The sequence below is a fragment of the Notamacropus eugenii genome, chromosome 6 (assembly GCF_028372415.1).
Source record: "Notamacropus eugenii isolate mMacEug1 chromosome 6, mMacEug1.pri_v2, whole genome shotgun sequence".
Classification (NCBI taxonomy): domain Eukaryota; kingdom Metazoa; phylum Chordata; class Mammalia; order Diprotodontia; family Macropodidae; genus Notamacropus; species Notamacropus eugenii.
The window spans coordinates 57,398,799-57,424,483 of NC_092877.1; the positions used below are offsets into that span (position 1 = coordinate 57,398,799).

General features: G+C 38.1%; 1 protein-coding gene across 4 annotated transcripts in view; it reads right to left on the minus strand.

Moving 5' to 3' along the window:
- SORCS2 (sortilin related VPS10 domain containing receptor 2) overlaps positions 1 to 25,685 on the minus strand; it is a 1,292,493-nt gene that overhangs the window by 313,799 nt on the left and 953,009 nt on the right. The window lies entirely within an intron of this gene.

The window sequence follows — 25,685 nt, forward strand, 5'->3', positions numbered from 1 at the left end:
TAAAGAATAACTATAGCCTGGTTTCATTTATGCCAGGAATAAAAGGATGGTTTAATGGTAGAAAACGATGAACACAATCAAATTTTTGCTTTAGTGCTATTCATATGCATGACCTTAGATATGTTACTTCATATCCATGTATCCCAGTTTCTTCTTTAATAAAATGAGGAGATTGGATTAAAACACTCCAAAAGTCTTTTTCAGCTAAAAATCTATGATTCTCTCTAAATATTACAGCAAGAAGGGTCATTGGAAGCCATCTGGCCCAACCTGCTTAGTTTATAGGTGAGTGTGAAATAGTTTCTGTGCTTGGGGTTCTTGATGCCAAAGACATCTGTGCTTTTAAGCCTTATCTCTGAAAGGGCTACTACTATGCCCAACTACTATATGTATCATACACAGACATATATAATCACATACACACATACATACATACATACACACTCATATATATACATATACATATATATAATATGATCTGGATATATATGATCTAGAAAAAAAACCAAAGCTAAGTACACACATGTGTGTGTGTATTTGCATTGCTCAGCATAGTGCTTGGCATACAGTAAGAGCTTAAGCAATGTTTATCGACTGACTAGGTTCAGACATCCATTGAACTGAGAAGTTAGTGCTGGAGATGAAAACAGCAGCAATAAGATCCATACATGAGTCTGGTGTTTGGTGGATTTGTATACATTAAAAAGGAGAACAGATTTTTACATGAATGAGAATTAAAAAGGAAGGGAAAAAAACTATAAAATTCCCACCAAGATCTAAAGTAGATTCATTACAAAGAGGAAAGAGAAATAGAACAAAAAGGTTTTCATGCCCAGTTGAACTGATAATTGGGCAACACAGAGGACCTAGACATATGAGACCATTTTAGATGAGCCAAAGCATAGAACTCCAACATTTGGGGGAAGATGGCCATAAGGAAAGTGACACACAGGTCTAGCAAGTGCCAGATAAAAGGCAGCAAGAACTGAGAGCCCACTGGGTACCCTTACATCAAAGTCTCCGATTCTGTTCTCAAAGAGGTAGCTTCAGAGAAAATTAAGCTCACCGTCTGCCAGAATTGCTGGACCAGAACTATTATACATCTCCCTGGAATCGTCACAAGTCCATTTCTTTATCAGGGACATGCTAAAGTCACACCTTGTAATTTGGCCAGACTGCTTAAATTATTTTCCTAATGCTCTTATTTATACTTAACCTGGCCTGGGACTTTTCTTGCCCCTTCCAATTATGACTGAAAGAGCAATAGCACCAGTAGACTCTGAGCCGCAGGAGCACGATGTAGGAAGATTAATGATGCCCAGAGATCATCAAAATCTGGTCTTTAAGTTTACAGCATTAATTAATAACTCTGCCCTGAATGGCAATGATGTTGCATGATTGGAAAAAAATATGGAAAGAGTAGCCACCAGAAATCTTCAGTCATAAAATCTGCCCCACTGAGATCCACTTCAATAACCAATAACATAAAATAAAGCGAAAGTTACAAGGATTAAATTATCCAGAATTTATAAAGACATTAAGTGTTAGAATTGACAGAAACTTTAGAAAATAAAATCTTAGAGTTAGATCTCGTAGATCAGCTCATCTCTCCTCCTAATTTCATGGGGAAGGATCCAGAAGTGTCCAGAAAAATGATGTGATTTGTCCAGTTATACTGTCAAACATGCACATATTAAGGAGCTGAGGCCTAAAATGACACCTCCTAATTCCTTGGCTTGTCCTTTAGTTAAAAATCCATTTCTATGACTCTACAGATAAGGAAAAGCAAGGCTTAAAGAGGGAGGGAGAGTTCTCTTAGGTCACATAGGTTATATATAGCTAGTTAGTACAAAATAGAGACTAAAATCCAGGTCTCCTGATGCTCAGGATGTTGTTCTTTACTCAATTTTTATATTTTTTAAAAAAATCTATCTTTAGACTTTAGAAAAACAGAATTGGTCCACAAATCAAAGTTTCTTTTTTTAATCATTCTTTTGCCGAAGTGTTATGATTAATGCTCCAGTCAGGGGCACAGAAACTGTCAAGTGAAGTTGCCATGAGCTTACATGAAGCCTAGCCTTCTCCCAGGAGTTGCTGCAGTGTCACAGAGATGCACTCACACATGATCCAATGTGACAGTTGATTTGGAGTCTGAGCCTGATGGAACAAGCTTCCCCTAATTCTTGGGGGATGCCCATCTCCAGAGCCCATGTTCCTCTGAGCTAAGACACATGTTCAAAGCTAGCCTCCTTTTTCTCTTTGATGAAAATAGTCTGTCAAAGTGCCTCAACTCAACTACATGAGAAAGTAATACTCACAAGAAAAACAGCGGGGTAGGACGGACAGCACCTGATCGGCTGACATATCGGGTGTGAAAAGCGAATGGTGGAGGAGATGGGAAAGGGGGTGGTAAAGAGAGCTAGGCTAGCAGTCAGGAGATACGAGTATCAGACTCCCCTCTGCTGTTGCCTCACTGAATAATGCGTAGCTATCATTTAAACAGGACCTACTAAGTGCCATGCACTGTGCTAAGTGCTTTACAAATAGTAAGTCATTTGATCTACACAAAACTGGGAGATAGATGCTGGCATTATTCCCATTTTGCAGAACAGGAAACTGAAATAAACCTCTGCCTTGGCAAGTCAAGCAGCTCATAAGTATCTGAGACTGGATTTGAACTGGTCACCCTGAATCTATCCAGCACTCCATCCACCACAACACCTATACAAGTTGATGCCTGTGTTTGCAAGGAATTCTCTCTTTATTTCTGTTGCTAAGAATCCTTATTGTCCTTCAAGGCTCAGGGCAGATATAATCTCCTCCCCAAAGCCTTCCTTGATCATGCCAATGGTTTCTGTTTTGTCCCTCTTTGAAATATCCAGTATTTGTTCATTTGTTGTACTATGTACCCAGCATCTATCTTATGTTGTATTATGCATCCTTATTTATCTTCTGCCTTTCCCTTCTCCCAACCAGTAGAACATAAGCTGCCTAAGCAAATGGATGCCTTCATTTCTGTCTGAGTCTCAAGCACCTAGCCAGAAATAGTCCTTTGCTATAAGTTAATCAATAATAGATGATTAACAATTTTTCTGCTGAATTAATCCAATCCATTTGAATTTAATGAGAGACACAGGACTGGGCCCTTATCCGTATTTATATATGAGAAAACTGAGGCTTGGAAAAATGAAGTGAGTTGCCTAAGTTTAGATCTTCTGACATCTAGTTCAGTATTTTCTTTACTACACAACTCAGTCCATTCCCCATCTACCCTACAAGCCATATCATATTGTTGGAAAGGGATTTAGAGATTATTTTTACATCAATCCTCACTTTTTACACAAAAGGAAACTGAGACTCAGGAAAGGAAAGAATCTGATCCAAAGTCACCTGTCAGGTCAGTGGCACAGCCAGGATTCCCGAAGTTCTATGTTTTTGGAACTATACTATAACCTACTCATCCTTCAAGGCCTAATTCAAATGTTATTTTCTTTCAAATACTTTGACAAAGAAGGCAGAAGTGATCTCCTTTCTCTGATTTCTAGATGCAATTTGTCAACACTGCTTAGGCACCAAGCATCACATCTGCTTTTTTCTCTAAAAGTCTGCATTCTGTGAGTGGAGGGCTTGTTTTTGACATGTGGTAGTGTGTTACAATAGCTGCAGCCTAGGACTCAAAGAGAACTGGGTTCAAACCCCAGCTTGGTCACTAGCTAGCTATATGGTCATAGCCAATTATTTCACCTTTCTAGAAAGAGATGGTGTTGAACAAGGTCATTCTTAAGGTTCACGTGATTAATCTGTGAATCCGTCATTCATTTCTTGTGAGCCCATAACTGCTATCAAAGGGTCTTGCCCAAACTTAATTAGTTCACTGAAAAAAAGGGGGAATAAACAACTGCCTTTAAGTAGGGGAACATTAGGATAACTTTAAATGTAACACTGCCAATCTCTAGTCTCTATAATCAGAAATATTTCCCAATTTCAAATCATGGGTAATGACTCTCAGGATGTGGATAAGGTGATGCACATGGAGACAAGGAAATCTGAAAATCAGGGGAGAAATCAGGGAAATCAGCCTCAGTTACTACCCATGTGACCCTGGGTGAGTCACCTAATTTCTATTTGCCTCAGTTTCCTCAACAGTCAAACAGAAATGATAATAGTACCTATGTTGCAGGGCTGTTGTTGAGGACCAAATGAGACATCTGTAAAAAGCACTCAACCCAGTGCCTTGCACGATATACTTATTCCCTTCCCATTCTCTCCCTTCACCTCTTCCTCAGATACTCCAGAGAGGGAAAGAAGAATTGCCAGAATTAGTTATAATGACAATATTATTCCTCTAAAATCGATCAATTTCTGGGAAATACTTTACAAATGCTAAAATGCTGACCCACTAATTGGCAAATGCCATCTCAAACCTTTACTGTCAAAATCTGCAGAGGCACCAAATTATCCTCCTAAGACATATTCTTGCCATCTACCCGTCCACTCTGGTGGAATGTGTGTTCCCATGTTCTTTGTCATGATGGCCTTAGGTTTTCCTTTGGGATGGCCCATTGAAACATCAAGGATGAGAATCCTGGTGCCTCAGGGTATATCAGATAAGGGATGAGGATAAAGCTATTTCATTTCATTTCAATTCAGTATTTTCAAAGTGCCTACTATACACCGGGCTCTAGCAATATAAGGACAGGAATGAAATAGTCCCTGCTCTCAGCAAGTTTACATTATACCGTGTGAATTTACTAAATATTAAACATGTGCTAGGACAGCGAGATAGTGCACTGAGTAGAGAGCCAGGCCTGGAGTTAGGAAGACCTGAGTTCAAAACCAGCCTCAACCAGCTACTGGCTTCAAAAACAGCTACACTTGGTAGCTGGGCAAGTCACTTAACCTTGTTTGCCTCAGTTTCCTTATCTATAAAATGAGCTGGAGAAAGAAATTACAAACCACTCCAGTATCTTTGTCAAGAAAATTCCAATTGGGGTCATTAACAGTTGGACATGACTGAATATGACTGCACAACCACAACATATTATCAGTCTAACAGACAGGCAGACTTTAAGTTACTTGAAGGTAGAGAGTTTCATATTTATCTTTGCAAGCCAAGTGCATCGGAACTGGAACAAATGTTTGCTGACTGATTGAGTGAACATCAATAAAAGTTAGCCATGCAGAGGATATTGTGGAAATTTCTTGAACATTCCAGAGGGAAAATGGAGTTGGGGGGGCAAAGAAGTGAGGAAAAAAGGAAGATTTCTCTGAAAGAACTTTAATACTGTTTCTGGACAAGTTTAGAATCTAGGTCCCCTTGAAACTGAAGAAAGTTTTGTTTTCTCATCTGTAAAACAGGAAAAGAACTTCCTTGCTACTGCACTGATTGTGATGAGGAACACATAGAAAATACTTATGAAATATTCTTTGTAAATTTCAAAGCCCTAAAAGTGATGAGCTGTGTTAAGAATGGTAGTGCAGGTAATAATAATTTCAATTACTTTGTAAAGCCACTGGAATTTGAGCAAAGGAATTTTTTCTAGGCTAAGTTCTGCCACCAAATTGTTGTATATCTTTGGACAAGAAATGCACCACTGGGACTCAGTGTATACTTTACAATAAGTGGAATTTGATGATGAGTCACTAATAGCTTTTTTCTTGCACATGGAATCAGCTGTAAATAGTGTCCTTACAGGGCAGAGGTTCTTAACTTGGAGTCCATGAACTTGCTATTTAATATTTTTTGAGAGCTGTATTTCAGTATAATTACATACAAACAGAGAACTTCAATTCAGTACGGTTTTCTGCGCAATGCTATGTAGTTTATTAAGAGGTCCATACATTTCACCAGACTGCCAAAGGGGACCAAGATGAAAAAATGGCTAAGAACCCTCCTTTGATGAGGAAAAGAAAGCAAATGGAAGAGTGAAGTCCTGGCTCAGTTTATTCACTTAGTGGATTTGAGCGCGTCACTTCTTTCTGAACCTTGTTTTCCTTTCCCGTAAAATGAAGGCATTGTACTAGATGACTTTAGAGGTCCTTTTCAGATTTAACATTCTGGAATGCTGCGATGGTAGGGCAGTCATGCCCCCTCCTTCCTCTGCTGTGGTGGCACAGCTGTGGACCCATATTCTGACACAGGTCTCCATCAGACTCAATTTCCTTGCAAACCGTTCTGAAAAGTGAAGCCATGACCAGTGTCACTGGCCCTGGATGTCCATGATAGAGATTTGGGGGTTAGTTCTGGGCTCACTGGTTTAAGGGCCCTCCAGAAGACCTAACAGCAACACATTGTCAATGTGTGCTTTGTCACCTATTGACCCTTGTCTTGATGACATTTTATTTTGTCCCTATATCAAATGATTTTGACATTATTTCTGGGTCCTGTTGCTTTCCTACTCTTTGACCCGTAACAATCTTGACCAAGAACCCCCTCATTTTCTTTTGATTGACCTTAAACAATGCCACAGATGAGCCCTTGCTGCTATCTGTTAGGGCCGTAAAATCTCTGATACAGCCAAGTCTTCTACACTCTAAAATCCATTGGTGACAGCCCTAACATTCTATGTTATAATGGCCCTCTAAGTGCTGACACCCTATGTTCTAAGGTTCCCTCCTAGTTCTGGTATCTTATGCTCTGGGTGTCCTCTCAGTTTTAACTTTGTATGCTCTAGAGCCATTCCAAATTCTAACAATCTATGTTGTAGGTAACTTCTTAGCTATGAATTCTATCATCTGCCTACTAAGGTCCTTTTTAGTTCTAACATTTTATATTGTAAGTTTCCTTTTATTTCTGGTTCTCATTTTATGTTCTGAGGTCCCTTTCAGTAACTGTATGAATTTTGTTGAATGGTGCCTTTCACCTCCAATATCTCTGTTTCTAATGGCCCCTTATTGTCCAAAGTCAGCAGAAACTGCTTGATAAGTGAGACCATTCCCCAGTAAAGACTTATGATTGAGTCTGATTGAGTAAACAATACTACTGTTAGCTACAGAAAAGAAGTGTCCATGGAGCCTCACTACCTTAACGATTCCTGAATTATCTACTCCTCCATCTCTTTAAATGGGTGGTGAACAGAGTTGGGTTAGTCACTCCTCTACTCTGGACTCCTGAAGCATTTAGCTTATCAACATGCTTCTAATTAACCTTTCATCTCACATATGACTGCTGCTGTGACAACCCCAATTGTTGGTCATGAAGACAGATCAGTAACTGAACCCTGAGGGAGAAGTGGGGGAGGGAAAGTCACGATGTATAGCAACCACAGTCACCCCCGGTGTCAGTGCCCATTCTAGCACTGAGCTTGAGCAAAAGATGAATTGACAGTTGGACAAGAAAGGCACAGGAAATCCAGTGCAAGGATGCAGACCAGTCCCTAGATCTAAAGGTTTGAAATCCTTCCTTCTTTTAATGCCCAATATAACTCAGCTCTCTCACTGTATCTGGGACCATCTTCATTTCTCCTGATCTATATCTTGCCAATGGACCCAGAAGGCTCTAGAGGAGAGAATGAGGTTGGTGACTTTGCACAGCCCTGCCTCACTTAAATTCAATTCACTTGCAAGTTATAGCATCTCCTCTTCATGTCATTGTCCTCTTAGAGGATGAAGAACAAACACAAACAAACCAGTAAAGAGCTATGTAAATCTCAACTCTTCTACGAAGTCTTCCCTAGTTCTCTAATCAATAATGACTCATTTCTTCCTTGTGCCTTACACAGAATTTTATTTTCTATTTTGAAACAACTCAAGTACTGCTTTCCACATGAAGCTGTACCCAATTTCCCCTAATGCCCTCAATCCTCAAATCACTTTGTATAATGGAGAGTTAGGGTAGCTAGATGGTACAGTAGATAGAGCAGCAGTGCAGGTGTCAGGAGGACATGAGTTCAAATCTCACCTCAGACACCTGACACTCACTAGCTGTGTGACCTTGGGCAAGCCACTTAATCCCAATTGCCTCATCCTGGATCATCTCCAGTCATCCTGATGAATATCTGGTCACTGGATTCAGATGGCTCTGGAGGAGAAGTGAGGCTGGTGACCTGCACAGCCCTCCCTCACTCAAAACAAGGTCAAGTTCAAGTCATGTTATAATTTCTCTGATGGCATGGTCTTCTTTGGCAATGAAGGATGAACACATGCATAATGGAGAGTAGCTACTATTTAAAGTGCCTCTGATGTTACTCCCCACGTGGGAGAAACTGGGTAAACTGCTCACCAGGCTCACTGTGATGGAAATACCTTAGAGAGATTGTGGTGCATGCGTGGGCATTCTGTAACAAGCTTCAGCCTTACTAATCATATTATTAAAAAAATCCTTTTCCTGTTGGCTGTGAAGCTGAACTAGGAGTTCCTTTCAAGGGGTCTTGATAGGTTTCAATTTTTCTTTCATTCTCATGGCTTTGTTGCTCTTGGTTTGACTGATAATGGGGAGTTCAGTGACAAGCAAGGCTGTGGAGGAGAGAGATCTTGGGCCCTCTCCACTGAGGGCCCATAAAAATATAGCCCTATTAAAACAGGCCTTAGTTATTTTGCCTCACTGTTCTTTTCCCTACTAGGTGAAGGAGATTCCATCCTTGTGAGTTTTGAAAGATCAGAAGACAGAGTCTCTGGGCATCTAAGAGATGGGGCTAGATTCTGTAGGCAACTTAACATCATCTTGCTGAGGAACAAGACATTGTTTTTGAGGATGACCTTTGGGACTCAAGTAAATAATAAGACTCATCAAGTTCCTTCACTGCATCTAGATATGAACTTCTTGAGACTAATGAGATACAGAAACTGTGCTAAGAGCAAATCTACTTTTCTCAGAGACCAAAGCAGAGAAGAGAGTGTACTGAGACATCAAGGGGACAGATGTTTGGACTTACTCACATCTTTGAAATAAATACACCTCCATAAAAGCTAATTGTTGTGAAATAGTTGGGGAGGGCACAGCCTATGAGGGCTAGAATCATTGGTAGAAGAGAACAGAAAACTCCCATATAGTCAAGATTCAGATATAGCCAGCCTGACTCCAAGGGAGAACATACTTTTTAAATTTTTTATCCATTGTATATGTAGCTATGTAGGTACTGTTGTCTCCTCCCAATAGAATATAAGGTTCTTGAAGGCAGGCTAAGTTTATCATTGTCTATATACCCTGAGCACTTAGCACTGGACTGAGCACAGAGTAGGTCCTTAGCAAATGATTTTTTATTGATTTGTACTTAAAATCAACCACCATATATTACAATTTCACGTGTATGCTTTCTTACCCTATTTCACTATAGGCTCCACTAAGGCAAGGGACTCTTTACTATCTAAATCTTTTATCTTTCTCATCATGACTGTGACATTCTCAACAGCAGGAATTTAAGAAATATTTGTTAAGTGAAAAAGTGGTCATAGTGCTGGACTTGGGGTCTAGAATACTTGAGTTGGAATTTTACCTCATATGTTTATGAGTTGTGTGACCCAAGGCTTAATTTCCTTATCTGTAAAATAGGAGTGATAATCAGAACACTTGTCTTACAGGGTTTTTATGAGGAGAAAATTAGATAATAAGTAAAGTGCTTTTGCCAAAATTAAAGCATTATATGAATGACACTGTTATTACTAATAAATTAATAATGCTATTTTTATATGTCCATCTCATGTATTAGATTGTGAGTTCCATGAGGACAGGGATCACTTGTTAGCTAATTTTATATCTTCAAAAACATATTACGGGACACATGCTAGATGCTTAATCAAGAAGTGTTAGATTGGGTTGGTTCTTCTTTGCATCTTATTTTTTATGTTAACGTTGAAAATTAACAGATCACATTTTTCATTTATTGCAATAATAATGTAATGTCATTGGGTGTAAAAGAAATTAGCAGAGGATAACATAATGTCTGCTGCTGGATAGGCATGGGAAGAAGTTTTATATATATATGTGTATATATATATATATACACACATATGTACATGATTATACATATAATATATACATTCATATATTATATACATACACACATACACATAAATTTTGATAGTTTTATTTTAATAAATTGGTTTCCTTCATATTCTTATGTATTTTATTTTATGTATATAAAATCATTATAGGCTTCACCAGACACTGGACATTAAAAAATGGGTAAAGACTTCTGTCCTAAACCTTCAGAAATGCAAACATTTTCTCTTAATGTAGTCTTTAAGGAGTCATTGCCAAACAGTGTTTCTTTGCACTTAAATCATATGAGATGATCAGAATAGAATGGGGAATCATTAGACTTGGACTCTCTACATGTTATCATTTGCATCTCCAGTGCTTTGTTGTTTGTTACATTATTTGTATTCATGGAAATTAGGACAAGTCCTAGCACATAGTAAGTGCGTAATAAATGTTCATTGAATTGTGCCAGTAGAAAATCATATTTCTGGGGCTCAGCTTTCTCATGTATAATTAGAAGAGGTTGAAAGGATGGGCAGAATCTTCCACAGGCCTGACGTTCAACGTTTTATGTTCTGAAGTTCCCTTTTACCTCTCTTTCCCTTTGAATTATGAGAAATGCAAGGCTTAAAACCATCAGTTCATTTATTATGTTAATGGCATAATAGTGTGGGAGCTGACACACTAGATGCAGCAAGCTAGGCCACTGTTATATAATTATATTGAATTAAGGAAATCTAAAGCACACTTGGAGGGGGGTTGTGGAGAAAGAAAAAGGTACATGTACCCAGAATGATAAGAGATTTGATTTTTATCACAATCCACATAATGGAAATGGACATTTATTATTCATGATTGGCATATGAGCAGCTAGAAAGCTTTTCAAGGCTTTGGGAATTCTAATTCCTTTGGAGTTCAATTAAAAAAATAAACCAAGGGGATTTTCCAATACTATTCTTAGAAAATCAGAATTTTTGATTCAGAAAGGATCTCAGAGATGGTCTGAAGCATGAAGCTTTTCCATATCAGCATTGGCAGAGACTCTGGGGCCTTCTGCTCAAATATCTTTAGTAAGTCATTTCCTCTGCCCAGGTCTCAATTTCCTGCCCCCCACAAAAGGGTGGAGTGGGATTAAAGAAGGGTTCCTTAACCTAGGATTTGTGAGTAGGTTTTGTTTTTAAAATATATTGATAGTTGTATTTCAATGACACTAGTTTCCTCTGTAATCTTATACACTTTATTTTATTCATTAAAATCAGGATTCTAAGAAGGGGGCCATAGGTTTTACTAGACTGCCCAAGGGGTCCAGACTAAAATGGACCTCTGATGATCTATATGGGCCTTTCTTTATATCTTTGAAGTTCTATAGATCTAATTCCAGGAATAGGAAAGTTCCTACTTAACAAGGAAGCCTCTTCCACTGTTGGACAGCTTTAATGATTATGAATTTTCATTTTTTAATGTTGGGCCAAAATCTGCCTGTTATTAAAGCTAGCTTTGCCATCTGGAGCCACAAAGAATTAGCCTAATCCCTTTTCCACATCGCAGACCTTCAGATAATCTGAAAGCCGTTATCATGTCCCTATGGCATTACCACCTCCCCGAACCTCTCTTTTCTTTCCTTCAAACTAAATAACCCTCTTCCTCCAAACATCCCTCTTATGGCATGATTTCTAACACTTGTCTTACAAAGGGATTGTCTAGAAATGAAGAAAATAAAATGAAGGATTTTGGCACTTCAAATGTCATATGTCCCAGCCCCTTATTTTAAAAATAAGGATACAGCCCCCAGGAAAGGAAAGCTATTTGCCAAAGGCTATACATATTGATTGATTAATAAAGGAGGAAGAATGATAGAAGTGCCTGCTCCCAGAACTTCCCAAGGATCTTTGGGGGATGGGGGTGAGTGGATCAGTAGCCATAAAGAACATGAAATTGGGCAAATTTGCCATATTTCTTCATTAATATCTGAAAGACATAGAACAAATATGTCCTTCATCTAAGTTTTAGGCTTTGAACATGTCAAAATGCATTTTTTGGGGGGAAGGGAATCTGGGCTAATTGATGGGCATTTTTTTTTATCTTTTCCATTTTGCATTTGTGTAGACACAGAAACAACATATTTGTTTGGCTTCCCTTGGGGCATCGAGGACAAAAATAATTCTTTGTATCCTTCTGTTAAAGTTTGTGAGAAAGCAGTCCCAGGTGGCATTCCTCTCTAGGCCTGATATGAGCTGGTATTGTGCAGCAGAAAGAGGCCAGAAGTTCGAGTTCTAGTTCTGCCTTTAACGTCAGAACAATCCACTTCATCCCTTGGGGGCTTCAGTTCGTCATCTGTAAAGTGTGGGACTCATTCTTGTTCAAGTGTTCCTGCCCTTTTCATCTGATACCTCTTCAGCAATCTGGTGAAGCCTATGTATTTCTGAAAATAATGTTTTTAAATAAATGAAGGAAAGTCAAGTTAGCAGCTAGTGAAAATGAGGATGTATTCTTTTTTCAGCCAAGGTGAGGGTTTGTCGAAATAAATTCATTCATGGATTCTTTGGACACATAGATATTCTAGGGTAAGAACTCTCGTTCTTTTATTTTCCCTCATTACATTATTTATTTAGTATAGAACCCTCATTCTTGATCAAGAATTCCTAATATTTTCATAAGGGAAGATTCTTTTTTAATGTAAATATTTTGTGAACCCTCCCATGAGAGTCCTATCTGTTTACTGAGAAAACTACATAATAACAACAAATTTACTATGGATTTACTAAACCTTATTAATTTGCGTTATATTTATTAGAAACTTTTATCCGTTTGCATTAGAATGATATTAATATATGTATATCTGATATATCATGTGTTCATTTGACAGATTTATTTACTTATTTTTGCATTTATGAACCCATTACAAGAATATCCCAGTTCTTGCTTCACTGGTTGAGAACTGGTGAACCAAGTGACCACATAGGTTCTTGCCAGCTTTAATATTATATATGTCTTATATTTCTTCCCAGTGTAGTATCCCCCTTGAGGCCATTGGTAGGTAAAGTCCCCATAGGAATAACTGTTACTATCTGCAGGGTTCTAAGAATAACTCTGTGGATAGTGGGCATCTTCATCACTGGCTCACAAGCCCCCACCAGTGAGCATGCCCTTAATCAGTGAGTATACCTAGTTAATTCTTTAGGGAAGACATTTACTCAAATGACGCAGCCAAGACAGTAGTTGCAAAACATTTCTCTCAAATATCAGGGGCACATTTTCCCACAAATTAAACACAGAGTTCAGGAGAAGTCATGAATTTAAAGTATGAAGTAGGGGAGAATTCATGTAGGGAACATATGTGGCCAAGCCAACTCATAGCTTCGGTACTAAAGGCCTTCCTCAGATACTTAATGGCTGTGTGAACCCTAAACAAGTTACTTAACATCAGTTTCCCTCAGTTTCCTCAACTATAAAATAAGGATAATAATATCTCACATAGGGATCAAACAAGATAATAATATTTATAAAGTGCTTAGCACAGTGCCTGGCATGTCAAAGGAAATATATAAATATTTCTCTTTTTCTTTCCCTCCTTTCTTTTTCCAGAGGATCCTCAAAAAGTCCATTATGAGAAACTCCAAAACTCAGCTGAGCTGACTCTTTGAAGGAAGGGAACAAGTCACTCAGTGGCAGCCTGCTAACTCTTCAGCAGCCTCTCCTGTGACTGGACTGGGTTCGTGGGGGACGGGGGAGTGCTGCTTGGCCACCATACTTTTCTCAGGGGGCACCATCTCTCTAAGAAAGGCCTAGGCCTTCCATAGACAGCTGGGGTCTCTTTTTTTATCATTCTCAGTCATGGGTTAGGCCGGAGTGGGGCAAAACTGCTAGCCTAGAGGCCACATATGGCCCTCTAGGTCCTTAAGTGCAGCCCTTGGACTGAATCCAAACTTCACAGAACAAATCCCCTTAATAAAAGTATTTGTTCTCTAAAACTTAGACCAGGAATTGTTTAACTTTTGTGTCATGGATCCTTTTGATAAAGTCTATGGACCCATTTTCACAATAGGTTTTAAATAACTGAAGAAAATGCTTAATCTCAGTTAAAAGTTAATGAAAATAAAGATGTATTTTTTTCCCATCTACGTTCATGGACTCCTTGAAATCTATCCATGGACTCCTAAAGATTCTGGGAATTCCAGATGTCTCTCAACATGTTTATTTGATGAAGGAGGAATTTGGGGCTCAGGGAGAGGCATGACTTTTAAATATATAAGAACATATATATTTAATGTACATATTAGATATGCAGTTATGTATAAATATGTGTAATAATTTATAGTTAGTATATAATTATAAGTACTTCATAATATATAATAAATGATGTGTTAATTATATAATTAATTGTAAATACATTTAATATATATATACAAGTGCATATTAACCTCATATAATAATATATGTATATTAATACCATATAATAATATATGTATATTAACATCACATAATAAGATTACACAATCCAGGCCACCAAGTACCTAGATCTCATTTAGTTACGTAAGGCAAATCATGCCCTATATGTTCCAACGTATCATCTACTTCAATTGCATAGATTTGGCCAAATATATAGGTCACAAGTAGGTAAACACCCCATGAGATCACATGCTGGAGTTAGCTCCATGTACAATACCACCTTATTTGTCTTCCATTATCTGGATGCCATTCTTTCTCAAAGACCACATAAGGCCCTGTGTTACCAGGTACTTTCTGGCACCAATGATCATTCCAGGACTTTACAAGGACATGGCATGCCCAAGCTCTCCCAAGTAATAAATGGAACCACAACCCAGGTGTTCTGACTTTCCTCTTAAAGCATTTTTCACTATGTAGCATTTCTTTGCAAAGTCATGATAACCTTTTCAATTAGTGTTTTTCTTTTACAGAGGTAAAACTATCATTCTTTGAACTATGCCAAGTCAAATTCTAGTAGGATAGCAGTTAGTAAGTCTTTATGTCCAACTGCCGTATGTCATTGGCCCACACTAAAAGCATCTCCTTTGGGTTTCGAAGGAGGGAGAATCCTGAAGTTGGACAATGACACATTTAAAGCTTACTGTATGTGAGGCACGTCCCTTCCCCTCTCTGCTTGCCAATTAAAAGGGGATTTTTCTCATGGGGACCAGTGAAGTTGTTGGGTTTTTCTTTATCCACAATTCAGTTTATAGACTGAAAACCTTTTACAGAAACACCTATTGTCCTTGGAATTCCAGTAAATAGAAATGATGGAGCCATTTTATCCCTTGGAAAGCAGTCTCACATAAACACAGACAAAAGCAGGGAGACAGAGGCATATACCTTTATCAAAAATCCATCATGCATGTAGAGCATACAATGGGGAGTCCAGTGTCAAGTCTCTCAGCAGTAGACTTCATCAAAGAGACAGGATAGCTTCAGCCTTTCATTGACTGGGAGAGAGGGATTTCCTTCAAAGCTCCCCTTGAAATCCACTTTTAACAACCCCCCAAGTCGCGGATAATCCTCTAAGCCAGGACCCTCCCCGAAGTGGTGATTGAGACTCTGGTTTTAACATGACTGACCCTTTACAGGACCTCCATGGGATCAGGACCACAGCATACACTGGGCCTATAATCTCTAATTTGCCTAATGGGAAAAGGCCCAATGTGGGAAGCTGACCATGTTTGTAAACATGTACAGAAAGGCACATGGCACAATACAGGCTCAGTTCCTGTGAATGGACCAAACTGAGGGGCCAGGTTGACACTATCCAGCTAAAAACCCAATAGGGATGTCCCATGGTGGTGTTAATATCACTCACTTGGATAAAGAGAAGCTAAACTGTGTCTATGTGTTAATGCTAGAGGGTGACCTGTTCTGTGGCCATCAGATCAATAGCATTATTGATCTAGAGCTACAAGGGACCTTATATATCATCCAATCCAATTCATTCACTTTACAGTTGAGCAAATCGAGGCAAAGAGAGGTTAAAAAACTCAAGGTGCCACAGGTATTGAGGGGAGGGTTGGATATGAGTGGCAGTCCTCTGACCGCAAACCCATTGTGCGTGCGTGCGTGTGTGTGTGTGTGTGTTTCCATTACATTAATGTAGCCAATGACTTATTTACCAATGTTTCCATATTATATGTGCTAAATAAATATTTACTGAATGACATTAAAATAACATAACAGTTCAAATTTCTATAATGTTTTAAGGTTCACAACATCTCTTCCTTATAGCACCCCTGTCATGTAGTTAGCACAGGTATTATTAGTATTTTACATATGGGGAGACTGAACTCCAGAGAATCTGATTTCAATCAATTCAGCAAAAACATGGGAGACACTCTGCTAGGCAACGTGGCTACAAAAACAAAAATAACCCTTCCTACCCTCAGCAGTTTACATTCCAGGGGTGGGGTGGGGGAGTTAGGATTATAATATTCATATACATAGTTAAGTAAAAATAAGATAATTTAAATAGAGAATACAAATCATGGGGAGAAAAAGGAAGACTTCTTACAAGGACATGCCACTTGGACTTAAAGGAGAGTCAATACTCTAAAAAATGTGAGAGAATCTATTCCAAGGAAGGATGGTTCATGTGAATGCATGGGGGCTAGAGATAGAACATCAAAATGAAATGACTTGCACAAAGTTACAGAGCTACAAAGGATCAGAACCAGGTTTCGAATCTCTGAAAAAGGCATTAGCACAGCCCCAAATCCAAAGGCGCATCAGATGCCTTGAAATGGAATAAGGCCAGGCAGCAAGGGGGAACTCTGTGATATGCTGGAAATAACCCCAACTTCAGCATTAGATGACCTGGTTACATGTATGAGTTGTGTTATACACTTTCAGAGTTGGAGGGTGATAGCTCATAAATTATCTAATTCAGAATTCCATCCAAATCATGAGCTGTATCTACATCTTCCTTGGCAAGTACAATCTCTATTTAAACATCAACAGGGATGGAGAATTCATGGACTGATTTGTTTAGTTTTCCAAAGACAACTATTTAAAAGAAATGTGCTAGCTCACAAATTTCTTCTAGCTTGAGAAGTCCTAGTGTATTAATTTGCAGTACATTTAATGCTGAAATACTTTAGCATTTGTAAAATTCGAATTTTAGAGCCCATGGATTTCATTTTCATACATCTCTTATTCTTTGGCAGTTCTTTCTAATCCTGACGGTAGGTGGGAGGAATCCCTTTAACTTTCATCCATCATTGCTACATGTCCTGCCATCTAGGTGGGAAAAAAAAGTAGAAGTCCTAGTTTACAGGATCATCTATCAGATATTTGATGACTGTGATTACTGTTGCCTATATCAAATGAAATAACCCTAAATTCATCACAAAGCACTGCTCTGGACATTCACCTGTGTAAGCAATCTAAAAGCTAAAACACTGGACCTAAGAGTCACTGTAAATCAAAGTTCCAGTTCCTACTCAGCCAAAACTTATATGTCCCATTGCAGAAGACATTCTTAGGTTTCTTTTTTAATCTATAAAATGAGAAGGTGGGTCATTGTCTGAGCTCTTGTCCAATTCTACTGTTCTAGGTTCCATGATATGAGGTCCCTTTCAGCTCTAGCATCCTATATCCAAGTTCTAGGTTCTCTTCCAACTCTGACACTATGTTTCACATTCAAATGTCTCTTTCAGCTCCAATAGTCTATGATTCCCCTAATGCCACAGTATTTATTTCATCAGTGAATTCATTGGAAATCTACTCATTAGAACTATTTCCTGGACTTAGAGAAGTGTGAAAGTTATTCTTTTTAAAATAATCCCTCTATGGGAAACAGTACAAATTATTCTATTTCCTGAACCCTCTGCCTAGAGAGAATTTCTTTTGGTTTATTCTTATGAGAAGATCTGAAAGCTTTGGCTCCCTTCATAAGGTCTTTACAAGGTTTTTTTTTTTTAAGTTAGGGAGTAGCAAATTAAACAAATTGGCAAGATAAAAGCCCCAGTATGAATATGCATGATTCATTCTGTAATCAAACACCACCTAATCCTTTCCAGAAGAAAGGATCAGAAAACCATTTTCCTCCACATATTTAAATTCAAATTAGCCCTTAGGGAATGTTTGGACAAATTTCAGGAGAAGGTCAATTTTATTTTTGTTTAGTGCCTTTTCTTAATAACGCATTAAGAGTTCCAGAAGTCACCAGAATATATCAGCCAGGACCCCCAGATACGCATATCATGAGAACGTTGTTTCTGTAGAAACATAAGGACCCAGATGATGAAACTAGGGTCAGTTATATGGGGACTCAGTACAAGAAGAACTTCTTAACAGATGTAGCTAACTAAGAATGGGATAGATTGTCTTAGTAGGTAGTGATCTAATGATCATGAGACAGGATTCAGGCCACACTGTCACAGACTAAAGAGATGGTATTTGTGCTGCAGACAAATTGTACATTAGATAACCTAGGGACTCCGTCTAATTGAGAGACCAGGACATATGATGCAAAGAGAAGTGTAGCTGCAGTCATGAACTCTGTGGTCCAAATCCAGCCTGTTGCCATCACTGCCAAACTATATATCAAACTAGAGTTATGAAGGGACAATTTTATAGAATGAGATTTTTGGTGCAAATTACAAAGTGTCAACTTTTTAAAAAAATATTATTTTTAGGGGTAGGTTAGGGACATATCATCTAGTTTTTGGAGAAGAAAGAGGCCTCATTTATTATGTTAATTAGCTGTGTAACCATTAAAGAATCACTTAATGTTTCTAACACTCAGTTAACAACTCTATAAAGTGAGAATAATGGTACTTGTTGCTCCTTACTAAATAGGGAAGTTCTAAGGATAGTGCTTGGTGGCACAATGGATAGAGGGCTGAACTTAGAGTCCAAGAGACTTGAGTTCACATTCTACCTCAGACACTTATTAGCTGTGTGACTCTGGGCAAATTATGTAATGTATTTCAGTTTCAGTTTTCTCATCTGTAAATAGGGTTAATAATGGAATCTACTTCACAGGTTTGTTGTGATGATCGAATAAGATAATGTGCTAGATGCTTTGCAGACCTCAAAGTCCTAAATAATCCTTAGCTATTAAATAGTGTGAATTGTGATACTGTCATCTACTGACCTGCTAGCACCACAGGTATTTTTTTTAAAGTTCATCATCACTATTTAAAAATAAAAAGAGTGGAGTACTTTCAGTAGCGCAGTTAAATGGATGTGCCTCCAAACGCACAGATCATAGAATCATAGCAAAGGAAAGGACCCAAGAGGTCACCAAAATGGATTTTCTCCTCAAGGCATGAATTCAGTCTGTGCCTCAGCCCGTCTTATAGTTCCTGCAGAAAGCCCGTTTCATTGTCTGAAAAGAAGTCTCAGAATGTCAAAGCGGAAGGGAATCTTAGAAGCTCTCCAATCTCCCCTTCCATTTACAGATGTGGAAACTGAGGCCCAGAATGGTCCCTAAGATGACACATGTAGTTAGGGAGAAAAGCTAAGATTCCAGTATATGCTTTCCGTCAAGGACTTGCTTTGCCTTCACCAGATTGCCTTGTACCATCTGAAGACATTTTTATTACCAACCAACTCCTGGAAATCAGATTGTATTTGGGTGATGGAAAGCAAGTTTGGGTTTGTTCAAAGGGAAAACAGTGTATGTAACTACTTAACCGACAAATCAACAGAGGCTGCTTTGGGGTAGCTGGCCTCATGTGTCTCTGCTTTAAAATAGGAGCCAAACTATTTTACCGTAGGATTTGTTCAATGTCCCACAGACCACAAGATAAATAGAGAGGTTTCCTTTCTCTGAGAGACTATCAAACAAAATGACAGATTCAAAATGCAGCCTCTTTCTTCTTCAAAAACCAAATACTCCCTCCTCCCCCACAAAAAAAACCCTCAAAGAAAAAAAAAAACCTCACATTTTTTTCCCCTGAAACAGCTCACAACAAAAATCTGATTCTGAACTTCCCACTTTAGGAAAAAACAACAAAACAAAATTGACAGGGCTTGGAAATGGTGAAGACAGAACAAAAATCTTCCTATCTTACAAAAATGTTTTTAGGAAAAAAAAATCATGATTTTAGTTAAAGGACTATTGATAGACACATAAATATATAATACATTAACAATATTGTTAATTAATAATATATTAATGTAAGGTTCATATACTTATATATTTATAGATAATATCAATAATTATATATTGTATGTTTACATAAATATATCTCTAAACTATATAAATACATAAATAAGAAATGTTATTATTTGGTGTATTAACTTGATATATACTTGATTTATATACATTTACACATACTTGATACATATACATACCATGCACACATACATGTGTATACATATACATGTATGTGTATGCGTATGTGTGTGTAAAATGTAGGGCAGGTAAGTAGCACAGTTGATGGAGTGTTGGACGTGGAGTCAGAATGACTCCTCTTTGTGATTTCAAATCTGGTCTCAGATATTACTAGCTGTGTGACTCTGGGCAACCACATAACCTTCTTTGTCCGAGGATCTCAATCTGTAACATAAGCTGGAGAAGGAAATGGTGAGCCACTCCGGTGTCTTTGCCAAGAAAATGCCATTTGTGATCATAGAATCGAATACGACTAAAAAACAGCTGAATAATGATAAAGCATAAACATACACACAGCGACATATACATACATACATATATATGTGACTATATAATTAAATGTGTATACATAGAGGTATATATACTGAGTGGTTTATATCAGTTTAACAACTGATTATCCCTTCTCTCAGACTGGGCAGGAAAAACATCTTTGTGATCTAGCACAAACCTATCCACTCCTGAATAACCACCGTAATCCTTTGGGGCCACTTTTTTTTGCAGGCTAAAAATTGGTTTTAAAAGCCAGATAAAGTGCATTTTGTTGTTGCAAAAATGCAATTTATCTTTTCATCCTGCTGCTTCTGAGATGACAAATTGATTTCTTTTTATATACTGCTACCTCCCCATCTGAATCTGCTTGGTTTTATGAATATAACTGCTCCTGGGAGTCAGAACCCTATGAATATAGAGCAAGTGGTAACAGGTTCAGTCCACTCTATGCCCACCCTCAGCTCTTAAACTCATAAAGTCATAGAATACAAGGGCTACCAAGGGCTTTAGAACAACCACAAACACAAGTACATGATGTTAGGATCAGGAGGGGTTTCCATATATGGAACATAGAAGGTTAGCTCTAGAAGAAGCCTTAGAAAAACAACACCAAAAGTACAGAATGTCATAGCTGGGAAAAATATTAGAACGTAGAACATAAATCTTAGCCCTAGAAAGGATCTCAGAACATGGAGTGGAACTATAATGAACCCAGAATGTCACCACTGCAAAGGACCTTATAATACTTGAGTGGGATAGGTTTAGTGAAGACTTCTCAGATTGTAATTCTTCTCCCAGGGGTGAGGTAAGACTGAGAGGCTCAAGGTTACTATATTTTTAGAACAGAATAATTCCATATAAGGATATAAAACTATGTAGTACATTAGGGTCTCAATGATTGGATAAAGTTTACCTAATTCTTCAATGTCTTCATTTCGAAAGGGATTGGTTAGATTTCGTGTCTAGAATGTAAGATCATATTCTCAGCTAATGAGAATAATGGTCAGTGTGGGGGGAGGGACTTGCGTTAGAGTCTATATAAATCACTGCCCTTTCTTTGTCTTCGGCTTTCCTACTCCAGGTGAACTGCTGTAGGATTGTCCAGATTCTCGAGAATCGAATAAATCTCTTTTCTGTCATCACTTTGAGAGGCCTCTGAGTAATTGATTTATGTAGGGACCTGAGCCATCCCACACATACTGAACATGGAATTTTAGCTCTGGAAAGAATCTCAGGTTTCATATAGTCCAACCTACCCATTTTGCAGGGAGGCATCTGTGGCTCTTTTCTCTGGGCTCTTCCTCCAATGGAGTCATAGTATAAGTGGGAATGACATGGGAAGGGGAAGTGGATAATAAAATTCTGCTACTACTGACAACCAAACAAGCAATCAATAGCTAGAACAAAGGGAAAGACAGTTAAAGAAAAGCCTGTTGATCTTTTCTAAGTGATCAGTAGAATGTAAATTCCTGAGGAAAGAAAGTGCTGCATTTAAGAGATTTGCCTAAGAATCATTCAGTTAGTAAATGGTAGGGATGAGATTTGAACCAATTTCTTTTGACTGAGTCCATCCCTCTTTCCTATATGCTACCATGCAGAATAATTGAATGCATAGAAGTCAGTCTAATACTACATACATTAGGGGGGAAAATAGGATGAAAAATGCATACTAAATTAGAGACAGCTGGGTGGCACAGTGGATAGATCAGTGGACTTGGAATTGAGAAGACCTGAATTCAAATTTTGCTTCAGACCTTTGCTGTGTGTATCTGGGCAAACCTCTCACAGCTTCAGTTTCCCCATCTGTAAAATGTTGATGATAACACTGCTTTCCTCACAAAGCTGTTGTGAGGAACAAACGAGACAGGATATATAAAATGCTCTGCATACATTACAGCTGTTATATAAGTAACAGGAATGCCCATATTATATTTGGATGGAGGGAAAACCTGGCAAGTTAGTCCATTGTTATATTTACTTTTATAATGTACTGAAAATGGAAAATGGGATTGTACCAGAATAGAATAGGGGGAGTAGATCAGGCTAAATTGAATTGAGAAACTGCATAGTGCTTCAAACAATTCTCAGTTGCTCATGCTGCAAATGCCATCTCCCATTGGCAACATGGTTCTAGTGATACCTTGTAGCTCAGAACCACAAATCAGCATGATCCCAGAAAAATCTAAACCATGGATGATTTGTAGAGCAATGGAAAGATGAGGGAGGGGTGTATGCACATGTGTCATGTAGCTATAAATGAATTCACTAAGAAGTACAGTAAGAGATGTGCTTGAGGGCATGCAGATCTGGAAAATGTGGTTGGTTAGTTTGTGAGCAAGAAAAAAAAAAGCACTGTATTCAAACGGAACACTGAAGCAGTAGACTGTGGTTCTAAAAGAACCAGATTATATCATCTGTTGTGTGGGGAGATCTTCTACAAAGGATTTTCCGAAGATGAATGATAACTAAGTAAAAGGTTCAGAGCCCCACAGACAGAGGGAGAATCCACAATGAGGAAGCTAAGGATTCATAAAGAAGTCAAAGTATAAGGTGTATTAGAGAAGGGCTATGAGAGATGAGGGCAGAAGGTCATAGCCAACAAGGGGAAATCAAGGGAGGCTTCTAGGAGGAGGTCCCATTTGTATTGGGCTATGAAGTATGGGAAGGAATTCAACAAAAGGCAGACGGTCCAGTCTTCCCAATGTCCATGCCACTCACAAAAAAGATAAGAACCCCTGGATTTCTTTGGCCTTATTACAACATGCTTTCTAGAATAACGAGCTTCACATATACTTTATTCACTATAACACCCCAGCCGATCTGAAACATTTTGAAGGTTTTTGGAAAGTGTTGAGTAGGAACACTTTTTTAAATGGTATTTTAATTGAAAATTACTTTTAAATCATGTTTTAATCATAATTTAAACATGGCATTCTTTTAACCATTATATCCACGCAGTTCCTTGTACATGATAGCTCTTGAGTAGGTCTGTGAGATGAAAAGAGCCCTAGATTCAGAATCAGACGACTTGACATTGAACCCCAACATGCTACTTTACTTTGTGACCTTGGGTTACTCAACAAAGAAACAATTCAGATAGAGAAAGCAAGGCATGACTTCTGTGCCAGAACTGAAAGAGATACTACGTCCTTCCTCACCTGGCTCCATCTCAACTTGACTCCTGTTTTCAGATGGAAAAAAAACAACCTGAAAACCAAGAACATGCTCCTTCTGTTTGCCCAATGACTTGTCAAATGTAGGTTCTTTGTCTTTAACTTTTGCTCTGAATACCCTTCAAACAGCTTTCTCTACTCCTCCCAAGGAGTAGCACATTTCAAAAAAACAAACACAGATGAAAAAACTCCACCTAACTTTCCCATAGCAAAGTTTTTTGTAGGAGTCAAGGTGAAGTTCATGTCTACGAGGCTGGTAAGTCCACTAAAGACTTCATTGCAAAGTTTAGAGTCTACCCTCTCAGCTAGGTGTCTGCAAGACTTGGGGAAGGGAGTCATCTAAAGCCATTATCAACCCAAAATACTCTTTGCCTTCCCTGCTAGTAAGCCCTGGACAAGGGATAGAATTCTGCAGCAAAACAAACACACAAATAAGCAACAATAACTACAAAAAACTGAACTAAGTTGAGGGGAACCAATGTACAAGATGGTTGCAAAGGGGGGGACAGTTACCAAAGCAACAAGGATCATCCCCTTTACTTTGGAGTGGGGGATGGGGGAAGTAAATGGATTGAGGATTGGGAAGCCAAGTCAAAAGACCTTAACCAATAGCTGCTGCTAGGCTGAGCCCCACCTATGCTTTCTATACATAGCAGTTGCCTTATTTTTTCCTGGTTCTTGTCCAACACTTCCAAAAGTCAGGTCCTGATCTGGGGCTGGTGATTCAAAAGTGAATTTACTACTGAGGGAATTGGATAATATCAGTCTTGATATTTTTCCTATAAATAAAACTAGAATAAAAAATGGCACTAAAGTGAAATTAAAATAGAGCTCATGGAGTTTCTTCATAAAGACAAAGAAATAAGTATGTCTGGACACTTTTTTGGGTTCACCAACATAATTTCAGGTGCATTGTTGAGTCTTTTGTCATGCTTTCTTTAAACTTCTTTTGCCCTCTACTGATTATTTTTTACTTTTATGAGACTATGATACTCATGATCTTTTTTCATCTTTTTCTATATCAACAATGTTTGTATTATGAACAAGACCTCTTTCACTGTAATCTCATGATAAGATTTTGCCAAGAGACCCCCATAAAAAAATCTGTAATACTAGCTATTGAAGTTAGAAAACTTCTACCCGTAACTTGCTAAGACCTTCCAAATTAAGCAAACATATACTTTTGTATTTAGAGAATTCAGTGAAAAGGTGGGAATAGTCAAGGTTGCACAAAAAAAAAAGAATATGTGAATGAAGAATAAAGAGTGAGAGAGGTTAAGGTGTTAGAGACTACATATAATCAGCACACCTAAACATCAATGTTTATGTTGAGAAGAGAATATAAGAGCACTATGTCAGGCACATCCAAAATTTGAAGTCAAATATATTTTAACAGAAAGAATCAACTTCTTACTAATGTGGGAGCCATTCCTTAGTCACATAGTCCAATTTGTTAGTTCAATGATCAAAATTAATTCAAAGTCAGAAGAAAGAATAAAAATGAGAAAAAAATTAAAAATGAAAAAAAATGAGAAAATGTATGTTGTATACTTAAAAAACTCCACTTTGGTCTGTTTGGGCAAACTATTGATGAAAAACATTAGGATTTGACAGAAGAAAAGATAATTGTATACATAAGTTTAACCGACACATATCGATTAACGTCATTAAGGATATTTGTTGCTGCTGAGTCATTTTTCAGTCATGTCTGACTCTTTGTGACCTCATTTGGAGTTTTCTTGGCAAAGATACTGGCATGGCTTCTCATCTATTTCTTCAGCTCATTTTACAGATGAGTAAACTGAGGTAAATGGGCTTAAGTGACTTGCCTAGAGTTATACTTCTACTAAGCATTTGAGGCTAGATTTAAACTCAGGAAGATGGGTCTTCCTGACTCCAGTATTTTTATTCACTGTGCCACCTAGCTGTCCGAGGAAATTAAAGAAGCCTAAAATGGTCTGTAATCAACAAATACTAT